Source organism: Pan troglodytes, chromosome 1 (genome assembly GCF_028858775.2).
Source record: "Pan troglodytes isolate AG18354 chromosome 1, NHGRI_mPanTro3-v2.0_pri, whole genome shotgun sequence".
NCBI lineage: Eukaryota > Metazoa > Chordata > Mammalia > Primates > Hominidae > Pan > Pan troglodytes.
Genome location: NC_072398.2, coordinates 214,333,826 through 214,347,669, shown reverse-complemented (window position 1 = coordinate 214,347,669; position 13,844 = coordinate 214,333,826). Strand labels below are relative to the sequence as shown.

The following is a 13,844-nucleotide window of genomic DNA, read 5'->3' as shown; positions in this document are numbered from 1 at the left end:
TGAACGCAGGGTGAAGGCCATTCGGCCGCCCTTCTGGCTTCAGAGTCACGCAATGCACGCGTTTCTAACGTGCAACAACACGATTAGTCGACTCAGCCTCTCCGGTTTTCTGAAGCTTTGTAGTCTGCACAGTTGTCCCGCAGAAAGCGAATGGCAACTCCTAGGGTTTAGTGATTGCTTAATCTATATAGAGATGAAAGCAAGCGATTGAGGTTGTCTCTGTGGTGCAATCGGTTAGTGCGTTCGGCTGTTAACCATAAGGTTGGTGGTTCGAGACCACCCAGGGACGTGATTTTAAATGTTGGTTGTGACCAGGCGCAGTGCCTCACGCCTATTAATCCCAACGCTTTGATAGGCTGAAGTAGGGGAAGCCTCCACGAAGCTCAGAATTTCAAGACCAATGAGAATCCCACCTCATTTAAAAAAAAAAAAATGCAGTTGTATCTATCTCCTCAGACCCATCAATGTATTTAAAAGTGAAAGACTATTCCCTTGTGTCTTGTGCATCCCATGAGGACAGACAGCAGAAGGTCCCCCTCCGAGCCTCCTAGAAAATGAGATCTCCGCAGAACAAACTAGCTTGTATGTACGGGAAACGGAAAGTATTTGAAGAAACAAACTTCAAAAATTCTGCCTTGCTTTCCACAAAAATTAACCCATCACAGTCTGCCTTCAAGTGGCATCATACCTCTTCACATGACTCCTCCCCCTGCCTTTATGCTATTGTCATGCATTTTACTTTACACCTGTTATAAACCTTACAATCCATCTCTGTTACTTTTCTTTCAAGAGTCAGATGTGTTTTTGTTTGTTTGTTTGTTTTTGCTTTTTTGTTGCTGGTGGTGGTGTTTTTAAGACGAGTCTTACTCTATCGGACAGGCTGGAGTGCAGTGGCACAGTCTTGGCTCACTGCAACCTCTGCTTTCCGGGTTCGAGCGATTCTCCTGACTCAGACTCCTCAGTAGCGGAGATTACAGGCTTGGGCCACCATATCTGACTAATTTTTGATTTTTTAGTAGAGAGGAAGGTTCACCATATTGGCCAGGCTGGTCTTGAACTCCTTACCTCAAGTGATCCGCCTTCCTCGGCCTCCCAAAGTGCCGGGATTCCAGGCGTGAGCCATCGTGCCCGGCTAAACAGTCAGATGTTAAAATTATATATTTGCCTATGTAGATGTCATTTCTAGTGTCTTTTTTTTTTTCATCCAGATTTTCATCTGGTGTCAGTTTCCTTCTGCCTGGAGGACTCCTTTAACTTGTCTATTAGGTGTCTTAAACTTGCACTATCATTCACTGATGCTCTGTTCATTTAAAAAAAAAAAACTTGTTGGCCGGGTGCGGTGGCTCACGCCTGTAATCCCAGCACTTTGGGAGGCCGAGGTGGGTAGATCAGGAGGTCAGGAGATCGAGACCATCCTGGCTAACACGGTGAAACCCCGTCTCTACTAAAAATACAAAAAAATAATTAGCTGGCTGTGGTGGCGGGCGCCTGTAGTCCCAGCTACTCAGGAGGCTGAGGCGGAAGAATGGTGTGAACCCAGGAGGCGGAGCTTGGAACCTGTCAAAAGGCATTCTTAGCCTTAAAAGAAAAGCCAGGGACATCCCTTGCCTCAGGACTCTCGAACTTAGAAAAACCTTTCACCCTCTATGTAGATGAATAACAAGGGACAGCTTTGAATGTTCTAACTCAAAGGCTGAGGAATTGCTTTGGACCAGTGGCTTATTTCTCTAAACAGCTAGACCAGGTGGCAGCTAGGTGACCAGGAAGCTTGAGATCTGTGGCTACCATCACTCTATCATTAGAAGAAACCAGTAAGTTTACCTTGGGACAACAATTACATGCCATACCACCCCACCCCCTCCCCCACCCCCTGCCAGCCCATGAAGTACAGTACAGAGGGTCCTAGAGGCAAAAGTACACCAATGGCTAACAGGGGGCCAGTTACTTAAATATCAGACCCTTCTGCTTGACACCCCACATGTTACCCTGAAAGTATCCTGATTTTTAAACCCTGCTACTCTGTTGCTGCACCTCACGTCTCAAGAAACAGATCCCCAACTCATTGACTCCTGTGTGGAAACCACGGAAGAGCTCTACTCTAGAAGGCCCAACCTTGAAGACAAGCTCTTGTCTAACCCAAATGTTGAGTGGTTTAGAGATGGAAATAGCTATATTCATGAGGGAGTAAGAAAGGAAGCTTAGCCAACAAGAAGTCATTGAGGCCAAGGGTTTACCTTCTCAGACTTCTGTTCAAAAAGCAGAATTAGCTGCTCTAATTAGGGCCTTCCAACCATGAAAAGACTTAAGCTGGACACGGTGGCTCACGCCTGTAATCCCAGCACTTTGGGAGGCCAAGGTGGTTGGATCACCTGAGGTTGGGAGTTCGAGACCAGCCTAGCCAACATGGCGAAACCCCGTCTCTACTAAAAATACAAAAATTAGCCAGGTGTGGTGGGGGGTGCCTGTAATCCCAGCTACTTCGGAGGCTGGGGCATGAGAATCCCTGAGTTTGCAATGAGCTGAGATTGCAGTGAGCTGAGATCATGCCACTGCACTCCAGCCTGGGTGACACAGCAAGACTCCATTTCAAAAAAAAAAAAAAAAACCAAAACCTCAAGAGTCAATGTGTTGACTGACTCTAAATATGGGTTCCTGGTGCTCCATGCTCATGCAGCCATAGGGAAGGAAAGGGGACTATCAAGAGCCAAGGGATCCCCCATACAACTTTACTCAGATCGTGGAACTTTTAGATGCTGTCCAACTCCCAAAGAAATAACAATTACTCACTGCAGGGGACACCAGAAGGGAGACACTTTTATTATTAGAGGAAATTCCCTGGTGGAAAGAGCAGCTAAGGCCACAGCTAAGGAAACCCTGGTATTTCAGGCTGCTGCGCTACTACCAGGTACTGCATCCATGTCAGTGACACCATACTATACCCCTAAGGAAATTAAAGGGACTGAGTAAAAGGCTTCCAGGGAGACCCCTCTGGATGGTTGCTAGAAAAGAACAAACTCTATTCCTGAGGCTGACAGATGGGAAATAATTAAACATTTTCATGATTCCTCACATTTGGGACAGGATTTTCCATTAAATTAGTTTCCTAAATATTCTTGCGGAAGGGACTGTTCCAAACTATAAAAAGGGTTACCACTCAGGAAACCACCCCATACCCCGATCCCTGCTTAAAACTGTACAACACCAAGGAACATACCATGGTGAAGACTGGCAGACAGACTTAACCCAGATGCCACCTTACAGGGGACTACAAGATTTGCTAGTATTTATAGACACTTTCACCAGGTGGATAGAAGCTTTCCCCACAAGGACAGGAAAAGTATTGGAAGTGTCTAAATTCTTAAAGAAATCATTCCAAGATTTGGATTACCAAAAGGTTTGCAAGGTGACAACTGACCTCACTTTACAGCTAAGGTGACCCAGTGAGGTCATGCCTCAGCCTTAGGCATTACCTATCTTCACTCCTCATGGAGATCTCAGTCTTCAAATAACATAGAAAGCCAATCGCGACATTAGCAAAACTCTTTCAGTTTGGGGGCTTGCCTGCCCTGCGTCACTATCATTGTTTCCTTGGGTTTCCCAGGAATGTACATGTGTGAGACTGCCGCCCTGCTTATAGATCTGTTTCCCTGCAAGGAAACAGGAATATGTTGCCTGTGGCTTCCAGAGTTGGAGATACATGTAGTTGCACCCCTGAGGGCTAACATTTAATTTTGGAATCAAGTGATGCATTCAGACTGGTTGTTATCATTCTGTGGTATATATTTAGTGAACACGTTCATGATTGAGTTTCCTGCTTTTAGCTGGAGCAAGAAAGTTTTATAATTGTGATTTGTATGAAAAAATCATAGGCAAGGGAATGGGTGTAAAATAAACTTTATTGTCAGAGGTTTCTACAGGCTCATCCTTCAAGGAAAACGGACGTATGCTGAAGAGCTGATAAACTGTCTACAGCACTGTTATTCTAACCTAATCTTGATTCCAAGTTCTTGCCATTTTCCTCCAGCTGCTGTTGACTCCAGTTATATATAGGATGGGGGAAAGGGGATTATCTATGAATCTAGGCATCACTGTCTCTTGGGCCGTTATCACATTTGCAGGCTGAAGGGATGTGATTTCTACAATCAAACTATCCATTTGGAGTACAAATCTGGAGTGGCTGTAGAATTCGGTTCTCAGAGATGAGCTTGCAGATTTGGACTTTCAATTGTTCTGTTGTTTTAGTTTTTCTCATCAACTGGGGAACTGTTTGTGACTAAGCTTTGTTAAAAGTAGAGAAGAGCTTTTCATAGTTCCAACATTAGTTGTTACCCGAAACAAACAAAAACACACACACATACAATTAAACAATAATCTTTGGTGAGGTCTTGCTGATACCTGAGGGTGAAGTGAGAGCTGTGTGGTGATACAGGCCAGGTGCAAACTGAGTGCGACTAAGTGGATAATCTCCAGTAGTGAACTACAGTCTAGAAGAAGATAGTAATAATAGATTGAAAAAAAAGTCTCCTGAAATGAACTAGCTGGCCTGTGGTGTAGGACACAGGACCCCACCCACCTTATGATTCTAAAAACCTTGCTCAAAGCCACTGCAGATGAGTTCGCTAGGTCTCTACCACCTCCTCAGCATCAATTGACTCTCCATAATACTCCTCTGGAGAGAAATAAGGGTCTTTCAACCTCCCAGGAAGGGATTTGCTTAGCCTCAAATGTGCACATTCAGAAATAGCTTGTCATAAGAAGGAGAGGATAGTTTGCAGAGAAATAACCCTCCTAAGTCCACATCCTATTCCTTTTAAATAAGAGAGTGGTGCCAAGGGAAGAGCCCTAGAATCTCAAAGCCAACAGGGTGCTCAGATACCACCCAAGTACAGTTCCATCTTTGGCCATAAGGAGACAATGGTATCAAGAGGCTAAGGCCGTATGATCTGTAGGTGAAAAACCTGGGATGAGAATTGAGGCCTCAAAACGTTTCCACTACATCACAGAGTTTAGGAGCAGTTAGAGCGAAGGCTTCAATCTGGAGAACACTAACAGGCTCTAGAGATTATTGGGTCATGGTAGCTGGGACAGAAATAAGGATTCACAGAAAGATGTTTATAGTAAATGTTCTTTTGGGATTTTGCTTGATAAAAAGGCAGAGCAAAAGTAAAAATTTATTTCTTTTCTTTTTTTTTTTTTTTAGACAGTTTCACTCTTGTTTCCCAGGCTGGAGTGCAATGGTGCAATCTCAGCTCACCACAACCTCCACCCCCTGGGGTTCAAGCAATTCTCCTGCCTCAGCCTCCCAAGTAGGTGTGATTACAGGCATGCACCACCACGCCCAGATAATTTTTTTTTTTTTTTTTTAGTAGAGACGGGGTTCCTCCATCTTGGTCAGGCTGGTCTCAAACTCCCGACCTCAAGTGATCCTCCCAAAGTGCTGGGATTACAGGCTCCAGCCACCACACCTGGCCAAAAGGAAAAATTTTCTAATTGCAATTCTGAACCACTTAGGGGTTGTGAAATCAATATAGTCGACTGCTTACTACTGCAGGCTTTATTTAAATTATAGGTAGGGTGGATTACACATAGTAAAAGATTTTTTAAAAACTGATCACAGGACAGGCGCAGTGGCTCATTCCTGTAATCCCAGCACTTTGGGAGGCCAAGGCGGGTGGATCACAGGGTCAGGAGATTGAGACCATCCTGGCTAACACGGTGAAACCCCGTCTCTACTAAAAATACAAAAAAAAAAAAAAAATTAGCTGGGCATGGTGGTGGGTGCCTGTAGTCCCAGCTACTCAGGACGCTAAGGCAGGAGAATGGTGTGAACCCAGGAGGGTGGGGCTTGCAGTGAGCTGAGATCATGCCAATGCACTCCAGCCTGGGCAACGGAGCAAGACTCCGTCTCAAAAAAAAAAAAAAAAAAAACTGATCACAAAGAATTGTATATTTCTCACTGCATCTTGTGGTCAGAAAAGTTTGAGAAACTGCTCTACATAGGCAAATTACAGGTTCAATCTCTCCATCTACCTCTTTATCTCTTCTCTATTTTCCATGCTATGCAGACAAGACCATGGAGAGAGGAAGGGAAATTCCATCAAGGGGTGGTGTTAAGCCTTTTCTATGAGGTAGCTGCACATTTGGGGCACTTCAATACTGGTTACTTGAGATTCTAGTAGATAGACTGTCCTTTTCATCTCTAGCCACATGGTAAAATTACTTGGGAGCGTTTTAAGACTACTAGTGGCTTCCACCCACCTGGAAGCGTTTAAATCAGAATCTCTATGTGTAGAGTCCAGGCACTTGTGTTAGTTAAAACCTCACCAGGCTTTATAATATGACAGAGTGGTTTAAAGCTACTGAGTAGACCCACCCTATTTCCTACCTTTCTCTTTGTTTCTCTTTCACCATAGGCTTCTTTCCCATGAAAAAGTACAGATTTTAGTCTCTGTTTCCAGAGTCTCAAGTAAATCACCCTCTTTCTCAACTGGACTTCCAAGGCAAAGATTTCTTTCTATTTATCTATCTGCATTTTTACAAAGTTGGCCTCTGGATTCCCTTTTGCCAAACCTAATTCACCACAAAGGTGCCCCTCAAGTCAAGGAGCTGGGCTTTCATACACCTGCACCTGTCAATCATGGGTCAATATTTTGCAGGCAGGGTTGCAGGGTGCTGTGGGATTGACATAAACTCCCAGGTATTGCCAGCTCTGAGCCTCAGGCAAGCTTGTGACTAAGTGTCTCCAGTAGTCTGAGGATAGTCCTTACTCAGAAGGCTCTGTGGAAGCAAAAGCAAACACAGGCATGAGAGGGTAAAAAAAAAAAAAAAAAAAAAAAATCTCATGTCATCTTGGCTTATACCTAACAGAACTTGTGCAAGAATGGATATTAAGGTGGGTATTGTACACCGCAGAGCTTAGTAAATACCAAGTCTGGAGTTTAAGGGATAGGTTGAAGAGATTTTGCAGGTTTGTAAACATTGTTGCCAACTTGAACACACTTTTGTTTGGGTTTGGTTTTTCTCCTCAGTGGTAAGAGCTACGCACAATAGGGTAGCTAAGATATTATAATTTGAATCAATACATTTGTATTTTGCCAAGGACCAAGATGAACTATGATGATTTCAATTTTTTAGTACTTTATGTTCATCAGTTTGAAAATTAGGACTTTTGCTCTTTTTGACTTATGGCACCTTTTTGGTTTTCACACTTTCTCAAAGACCAGTAACTTAGAATCTAAATTATGATTGCTTATTCTTTCAGTACTCTAGGGGAAAATTGAGTTAATCTTGACAAAATGTATTCAATTAAAATAATTGTTCTCTTAAATCTTTTCTTTCTTTCTTTCTTTCTTTCTTTTTTTTTTTTTTTTTTTGAGATGGAGTCTTGCTCTGTCACCCAGGCTAGTGTGCAGTGGCACAATCTTCGCTCACTGCAACCTCCGCCTCCTGGGTTCAAATGACTCTCCTGCCTCAGCCTCCCGAGTAGCTGGGCCTATAGGTGCATGCCATCACGCCTGGCTAATTTTTGTATTTTCAGTAGAGTAGACCACAGATGGATAAGGATGATGTTTGCCTCCAGCAACCCACAAATTTATGGGGACTTCCAGTCACAGACCTGTGAATCCATGATACCAGGTAGGCCCTCTTGGGATTGAGCTTTCCTAGAACTAACCAGGCAACAAGAATTGAGATGACAAAAGCCTCAAATGGATGGGACTTCTTAAGACAAACCCCAAGAGCTTGACATGGTCAGAACAAAAAGTGTGCTGGGGTTCCCAGCCATTTTCAGACAGGCCACCTAGTATGACCTGAAAGTTACCGCCTCTTTCCAGATAGTGGAAACCAAGAGAAAGCGCTCCCACTTGGTCACAAGTCAAGCTCTCAAGGACATAAAATGAGATGAGAAGGAACCTCAACCAGTACCCCCTTTTATGACAGAATAACACATAGAGACAAAGACAAAGGAACAGACAATTTCTGGGAAGAAAGGGATTAAACAGTAGGAATTGGTACCACAAAGTACCAAAAAGCACACCAGAGTCACTACACCCAAGACTAGTCACACAAATCCTTTTCTCCAATTGATCAAGATTTTGGAGAGGGAAAAGAAAGAAACAGTGATTTTTACCATCCACTTGATGAGATTCCACACAGAGAAGGAGGCCAGGAGCCTGGCTGGTAAAAAAATTCTTACCCTTATGATAGCTGATCAGATCCTGGGTTCTTCACTGCAACTTCCAGAAGAGCAGAGCTTTCCTATCCTGCTTACAGCTCCAAAACTGTAGGGGCCAATGGAAACCCTCCCTCTTAACTCTCTGAAGGTTCACTCAAAAATCAAGTCACAAAAGGCAGATTAATTGGAGAAAAGGCATAAAATGTACTAACATGTGCATGGGGAGAGTCACAGAGTGATTACCCTCCCCTACCCACAATGGGATGCAGAAGCTTATATACCATCTCGACATAACAGAATGAATGAGGGCTCAAAGCATGGCCAAAACCAGGTGCAATCAGAGTCAGAGGTATATCCATTTATTGTGGACAAGATAAGTGATGGCAGGGAGAGAAAATGAGGCTCGGCTAGCAAAGGTGGTCTTAATATGTAAATGAAACCCTACAGTTAGCAGCTCTCAGAGAGAATAAACCCTAAAAGTTTCTTTCAGACCTTTACAGGTGTCAGACTCTCAGTTCATCTTTCCTAGATCTGGACAAGGAAAGACTTGGCTGTATCAATGCAGATTCCCTACAGATGCAAATCTCCCCAACAAAAGACAACTTTGCAGGGCTACTTCTGCAGCTGGCTTTCTGAACAGACATCTCAAAATATGTCAAAGAAATGTATTTTGGGGTCAAATATTTTTAATTCCTTCACATCTACAGCCTGATGCACCTGCCGTTTCAATGCACCATTGTTGGTGGCAACTCCATTCTTCCCTACACTCAAGCCAAAAAACCAGGTTCTCCTTGAGGCTAGTCTTTTTCTCACAGCACATATTCAATTTGTCAGAAAACTTATGTTTCCTGTTTGGTTAATTACAGATTTTGATCTGCCCAATCTTTCTCTTTCTTGGTCTCTGAATTTTGGCAAAGAAGTCTCCTGATACAGGCAGGATCGATTCTACTGACGATTCTCAAAACCGTCAGACACTCAAGAGCCTTAATCTCGGGGTCGGGGTTCGGGCTGCCCTCGAACCTTTTCTTTGGGCCTACCCATCAAAATCAGCCTGGCCAGGCCTGTCTTCAAGGCCCAGGGGCAAGGCCAAGTCCTCCCGATGCTTCTTGAAGCTTCTCCCGCCGGGTCGGCAGCCACCCTCCCCTTCCCTCTGACCTGCAGAGAAGCTTCAGGGGGCATTTATTCAATTTGCTAGGAGCCCACGGGCGCAGGTGCACGGTGACTCTGTGGTTCCCACTGCACCCACCGCCCTCCTTTGTCCTCTCAGTGTCTGCAGCGGGCAGTAATGTTCCGGGTGAGCTTGGGCTCCAAAGACACCCAGTCAAGGAGGGACCGGTAGGGAAGGGCACTGGCCCCTTATGTCCTTCGCACCCAGGGATCCGAAAAAGATCTTGAAGAAACAGAAAGGGAGAGTTGGAAGTAGATCAAACGGAAAGAAAGAAAATCCTAGATTTCCTATCTGAAGGCACCATGAAGGGAAACTCCGTCTCCTCTGGGCCGCGTCCTCACGTTGCTGGTGAACCGAGTTCCGTTCTCCATTGGAGACCAAATCAGTTGACTTTGGCTTGACTCCTAGTGAAGAAGCCCTGCTTTGTCCTCTCCTGTTTCGCTCTTGGTTCTGAAGCACTTGATTGTCTCTCCCGGGCTTTCGATGGATTTCAGGGGTGCAACTGAGAAATTTGTTTTTAGTACACTTACTTGAAGTAAGAATATTTTAAAGTATTTTTGCAAAGAAAAACGTTTCCTTTTGCAATGAAGACATTCAGATGTGAGGAAAATCACTAGGCTGGGGAAAGCAAATGCTGTTGAGAATGTCTCACAAACACAAATTCCACATCAGCAGGTAGGTTTGACCCTCAGGTTGGGCACATTTTAAGTGCACTGTTGGAACTTAAGATGAATCTAGGACATTCATGATTAATATTTTTAGTTTTTAAGTACAATTTAATATTTTAAATTTAAATACACATTCTGAAAATTGTATAACCAGCACAAGAAACTGGCTTTATGCCATATTTACAAACATAGGAAAGAAGGATGATATTTTAAATGACAATGCTTCATGAATGGCAACATTTTTAAAGTACCTAGAGAAAAAAAGTTAACCTAGAATTCTATGCAAAAATAAAATTTCAAAACTGTGAGTGAAATAAGGACATTGAAAAACATACGGAAGCTAAAAGAATTCACCAACCCACGCTACAAGAAATCTTGAGTCCTCCAGGCAGAAGCGAAAGGATACCAGATAAAAATGTGGACCTACACAAAGAAACGAATATTGGAAATGGCATTTCGAAAGCATGTACTACACGTTTTCTTATACTTTAAATCTTTCAAAAAATATTTGACGTAATAAATAAAAGTAATAATAATGAATCACAAAGGTTATAGTGCATAAAGTAAAAATACATAACATTAGGATAAAGGCCAGAAAGGGAGGCATAATGACACTAGAAAGCAGACTATGATAAATTAAAGATGTATCCCGGAAACCCTAAAGCAGCCTCTGAAATAAGAAAACGGTTATAGCTAATAAAGCAACAAAGGAAAGAAAACGGAATGAAATAAAAGCTATGTAAACACTATGCTGGAACAACTACTCTCCAGGCCTCCACCCTACAGAAATACACCAGTGGCCAATGAGAGTGTACAAGAATGATGACTGCAGCATTACTTGTAATCATAAAATAATAAAACCAACGTAATTTTAAAGATATAGGAAAAGGGTTTTATTTATTTAACAGACAGACAATTGAACAAGCAAACAATGGGAGCAAGTCCTTTGCCAAAAGGAACACAGAGGGTCATGATGATGCTACTCCTCCAAGGATTTCAGAGTTCCCAGACGCCTAGTTTTCTGTCTAGTTCTTCTGGAAGATGTTATTCTTGGGGAGCAATAGGTCCTCGAGTTTGGGGCTCTTTCAGGTTCTCTCTCCATTTCCCCATTCTACTACAATAAACAAACAAACAAACAAACAAAAACAATTCTCACTTCCAGAAGATCCCGCCTGTGCCCCTTCATGAGCCTTTCAGGAGGTCTGGATGTCTGGTCCACCGCTCCCCGGCTTCTTTCCCAGCTTTTGGTTTTTCCTTTCCCAGCTCTTGACCTACCACCCCACGGCCGGACCACCGCCCAGCTGAGCCCCCGCGGCTCCACCGCGCAGAAGGTGCGCCAGAGGCCCTGCCAGTTGCCCTCCCTGCCGGGTGCCGAGAAATCAACGCTTTGTAAAAAGAACTTCCCCGTGGAAAAAATCTCTTGATTTCCACTCTCAGGGCTCTTCAAAGGACTAAAAGCTAAAGGCGACAATGAATTCATTCCACAAGTCCTAGTCATGCGCCCTGGTGAGTACCAGACCCTGCTCCCCCCGAGGGGACCCACGAGCGACCCTCACCACCATCCCTGCCCTGGTGGAGCCCCCGTGCGGAACACAGGATCCGAAGATGGCAGCGGAAGCTCCTCAGCGGCCCCGAAAGCGACTGGGCAGGGTGGGCACAGGCTCCTTCAATGGGTGAAGGCGGCGCAAAGAACGGGAAGAACCAACCGGGAGCCCACAGGGCGTTCAGCTTCCTTTGGGGCCCCAGGCAGCTCGGGCTGGGTCGCCCACCAGGGAGTTTCTGGAAGCTTCTGAAGCAGGCGAGGGGCAGGGCGAGCGAAGGCAATTCTGCTGTTCTTCTGGCTCCGGAATCTCCTAAAGCGCAGGCGTCCAACGTGACCGGCGCGACTCACCGCTCTAATCTCTCTAGTTTTCCAAGGCCTTGCTCGGTGGTCCTGCCCGGTGGGCCCTGAGAATAGACGGAACGGAGGACGTTCAGTGAGTGCGCCCTTCCTATATGCCCAGTAGAGTTAGAAGCGCTTGTCTCTGTGGCGCAATCGGTTAGCGCGTTCGGCTGTTAACCGAAAGGTTGGTGGTTCGAGCCCACCCAGGAACGCTTATTGGACGTTTTGAAGCATTCACGCAATGTCAACCACTGGATAAATGGGGAAGATTTTATCTTCCCGAAGTCTCAAGCCACTAATTTATGAGCCACTAATTTATGACTGATCCCTGTCAAGGGCCGCCCACCTCCCCGACCAGATTCTTAACCGGCTATCTCCTGAAATGCCGGGTTTACACCTGTGTCACTAAGGAATCCTGAAACAGAGACCTAGGAACCCACTTCTGATGTGATAAAATTCTAATTCAGTCCGTTATACGCTTAAACGAGTATTTACGTGTCTCCATTTTTTCATATGTTAGTAATAGGAGTCCAGTATTACCTCCAGGATGTGCCTGGGTTTCCCGATTGCTCTATCAATAATGTCACCAGTGGAATCATTCATCATGAAAGTGATTCTCTCCATCATTTTTGAAAATAGTATTTTTCCTCAGTTTATGCATGATTTATTTAACCCTTTTCAAAATGTTTTTGTTAGCCAGGTATGGTGGCATGCACCTGTAATCCCAGCTACTCGGGAGGCTGAGGCAGGAAAATCATTTGAACTTGGGAGGTGGAGGCTGCAGTGAGCTGAGATCACACCGCTGCACTCCAGCCTGGGTATCAGAGCGAGACTCCATCTCAAAAAAACAAAATGTTTTTGAGATGACGTTAGTTTCATAGTTTTAGGATTACAAAGAATGCTGCAGTCACCAGTCCTGTACAGATATCTTTGGTCATTGTGGAAATGTTTACCCTGCAGACATTTCTATGGTGTAGAGAGCTGGATGTGCCATTGCTACATTATAGTGCTTGTATAATGCTTCTAATCTGAGTCCATTCTGCAAACGTATCTTTCACGGGAGCAGTACGAAATAATATTCCAATATGAATGTTTATAAGAGGAAAAATGTGCAGATGTGCAGTTGAGCTGCGTGCCTCTCCATGGGGCTCATGTTCATAAAATGGTGGCGTTAGCAATCATCTGAGAGTGGAGTTTGTGGCCCTCTGACGTCAAAATCTGAGGCAATGGACATGAAAACCCTCACTGTACATCCTCTGTAGTCTGGCCAGAATCATTCCTAGGTCGGTGGTCTCTTATCAGGAGGGAATGCTGCTTGCTTGTTTTGTCAAAACCACAAAAGGGAGGGAAAGCATCAGGCTGTTGGTTGATAACAGCAGGGAAGCAAGTCTCTCTAAAGGCTTGGATTGTTAACCCTTAGGGAAAAAAATCCTAATTCTTGCCAGATGGTGCCGTGCATTTCCAGGCTCTTGGTGTCCCAAACAAAGAACTGTACATGACACACACAAAGCAGCAAAGCAAAGCAAAATTTATTAAGCACAGTAACAGTCTCAGAGTGGGGAGAGTGGGCTGATCTCTGGGATGTGAGATCAGTATTAGTTTGGTGTACGTTGGGTCTTTTTATGTGTGTTTCTTTTTCTTCTCTTCACAAGGATGCCTAATCGTTAGCCAGTGTTTGCCTTTTGATTGATAGGTGGGTTGCTTAGTTATTTTGGCCCTTGTGTGCTTGCACATTGCCTCCATCCCATAATTTTAAGTACATGCATGATATGCAGTCCATATGCATGAGTTTTAATGAGCTGATTATCATATGGAGTCATGTTAAGGTTACTTTTTTTCTCTAATGCACATGCCTATCTCTGAGGAGCTGCCCCTTTACTGGTTTGGATCTGGCCAGCCATGGGGTCCTGGCTTGCTTTTCTTTTTTTTTTTTTTTAAGACAGAGTCTCGCTC

The 13,844-nt window shown here is 44.3% G+C and overlaps 1 non-coding gene and 1 pseudogene across 1 annotated transcript; both read left to right on the top strand.

Moving 5' to 3' along the window:
* The first annotated feature begins 7,562 nt into the window (after nucleotides 1-7,562).
* LOC129138139 (uncharacterized) lies at nucleotides 7,563-12,583 on the top strand (annotated as a pseudogene).
* Nucleotides 12,030-12,103, top strand: TRNAN-GUU (transfer RNA asparagine (anticodon GUU)). The gene has a single exon. It is a non-coding gene; the product is annotated as a tRNA-Asn (tRNA).
* Nucleotides 12,584-13,844: the final 1,261 nt, after the last annotated feature.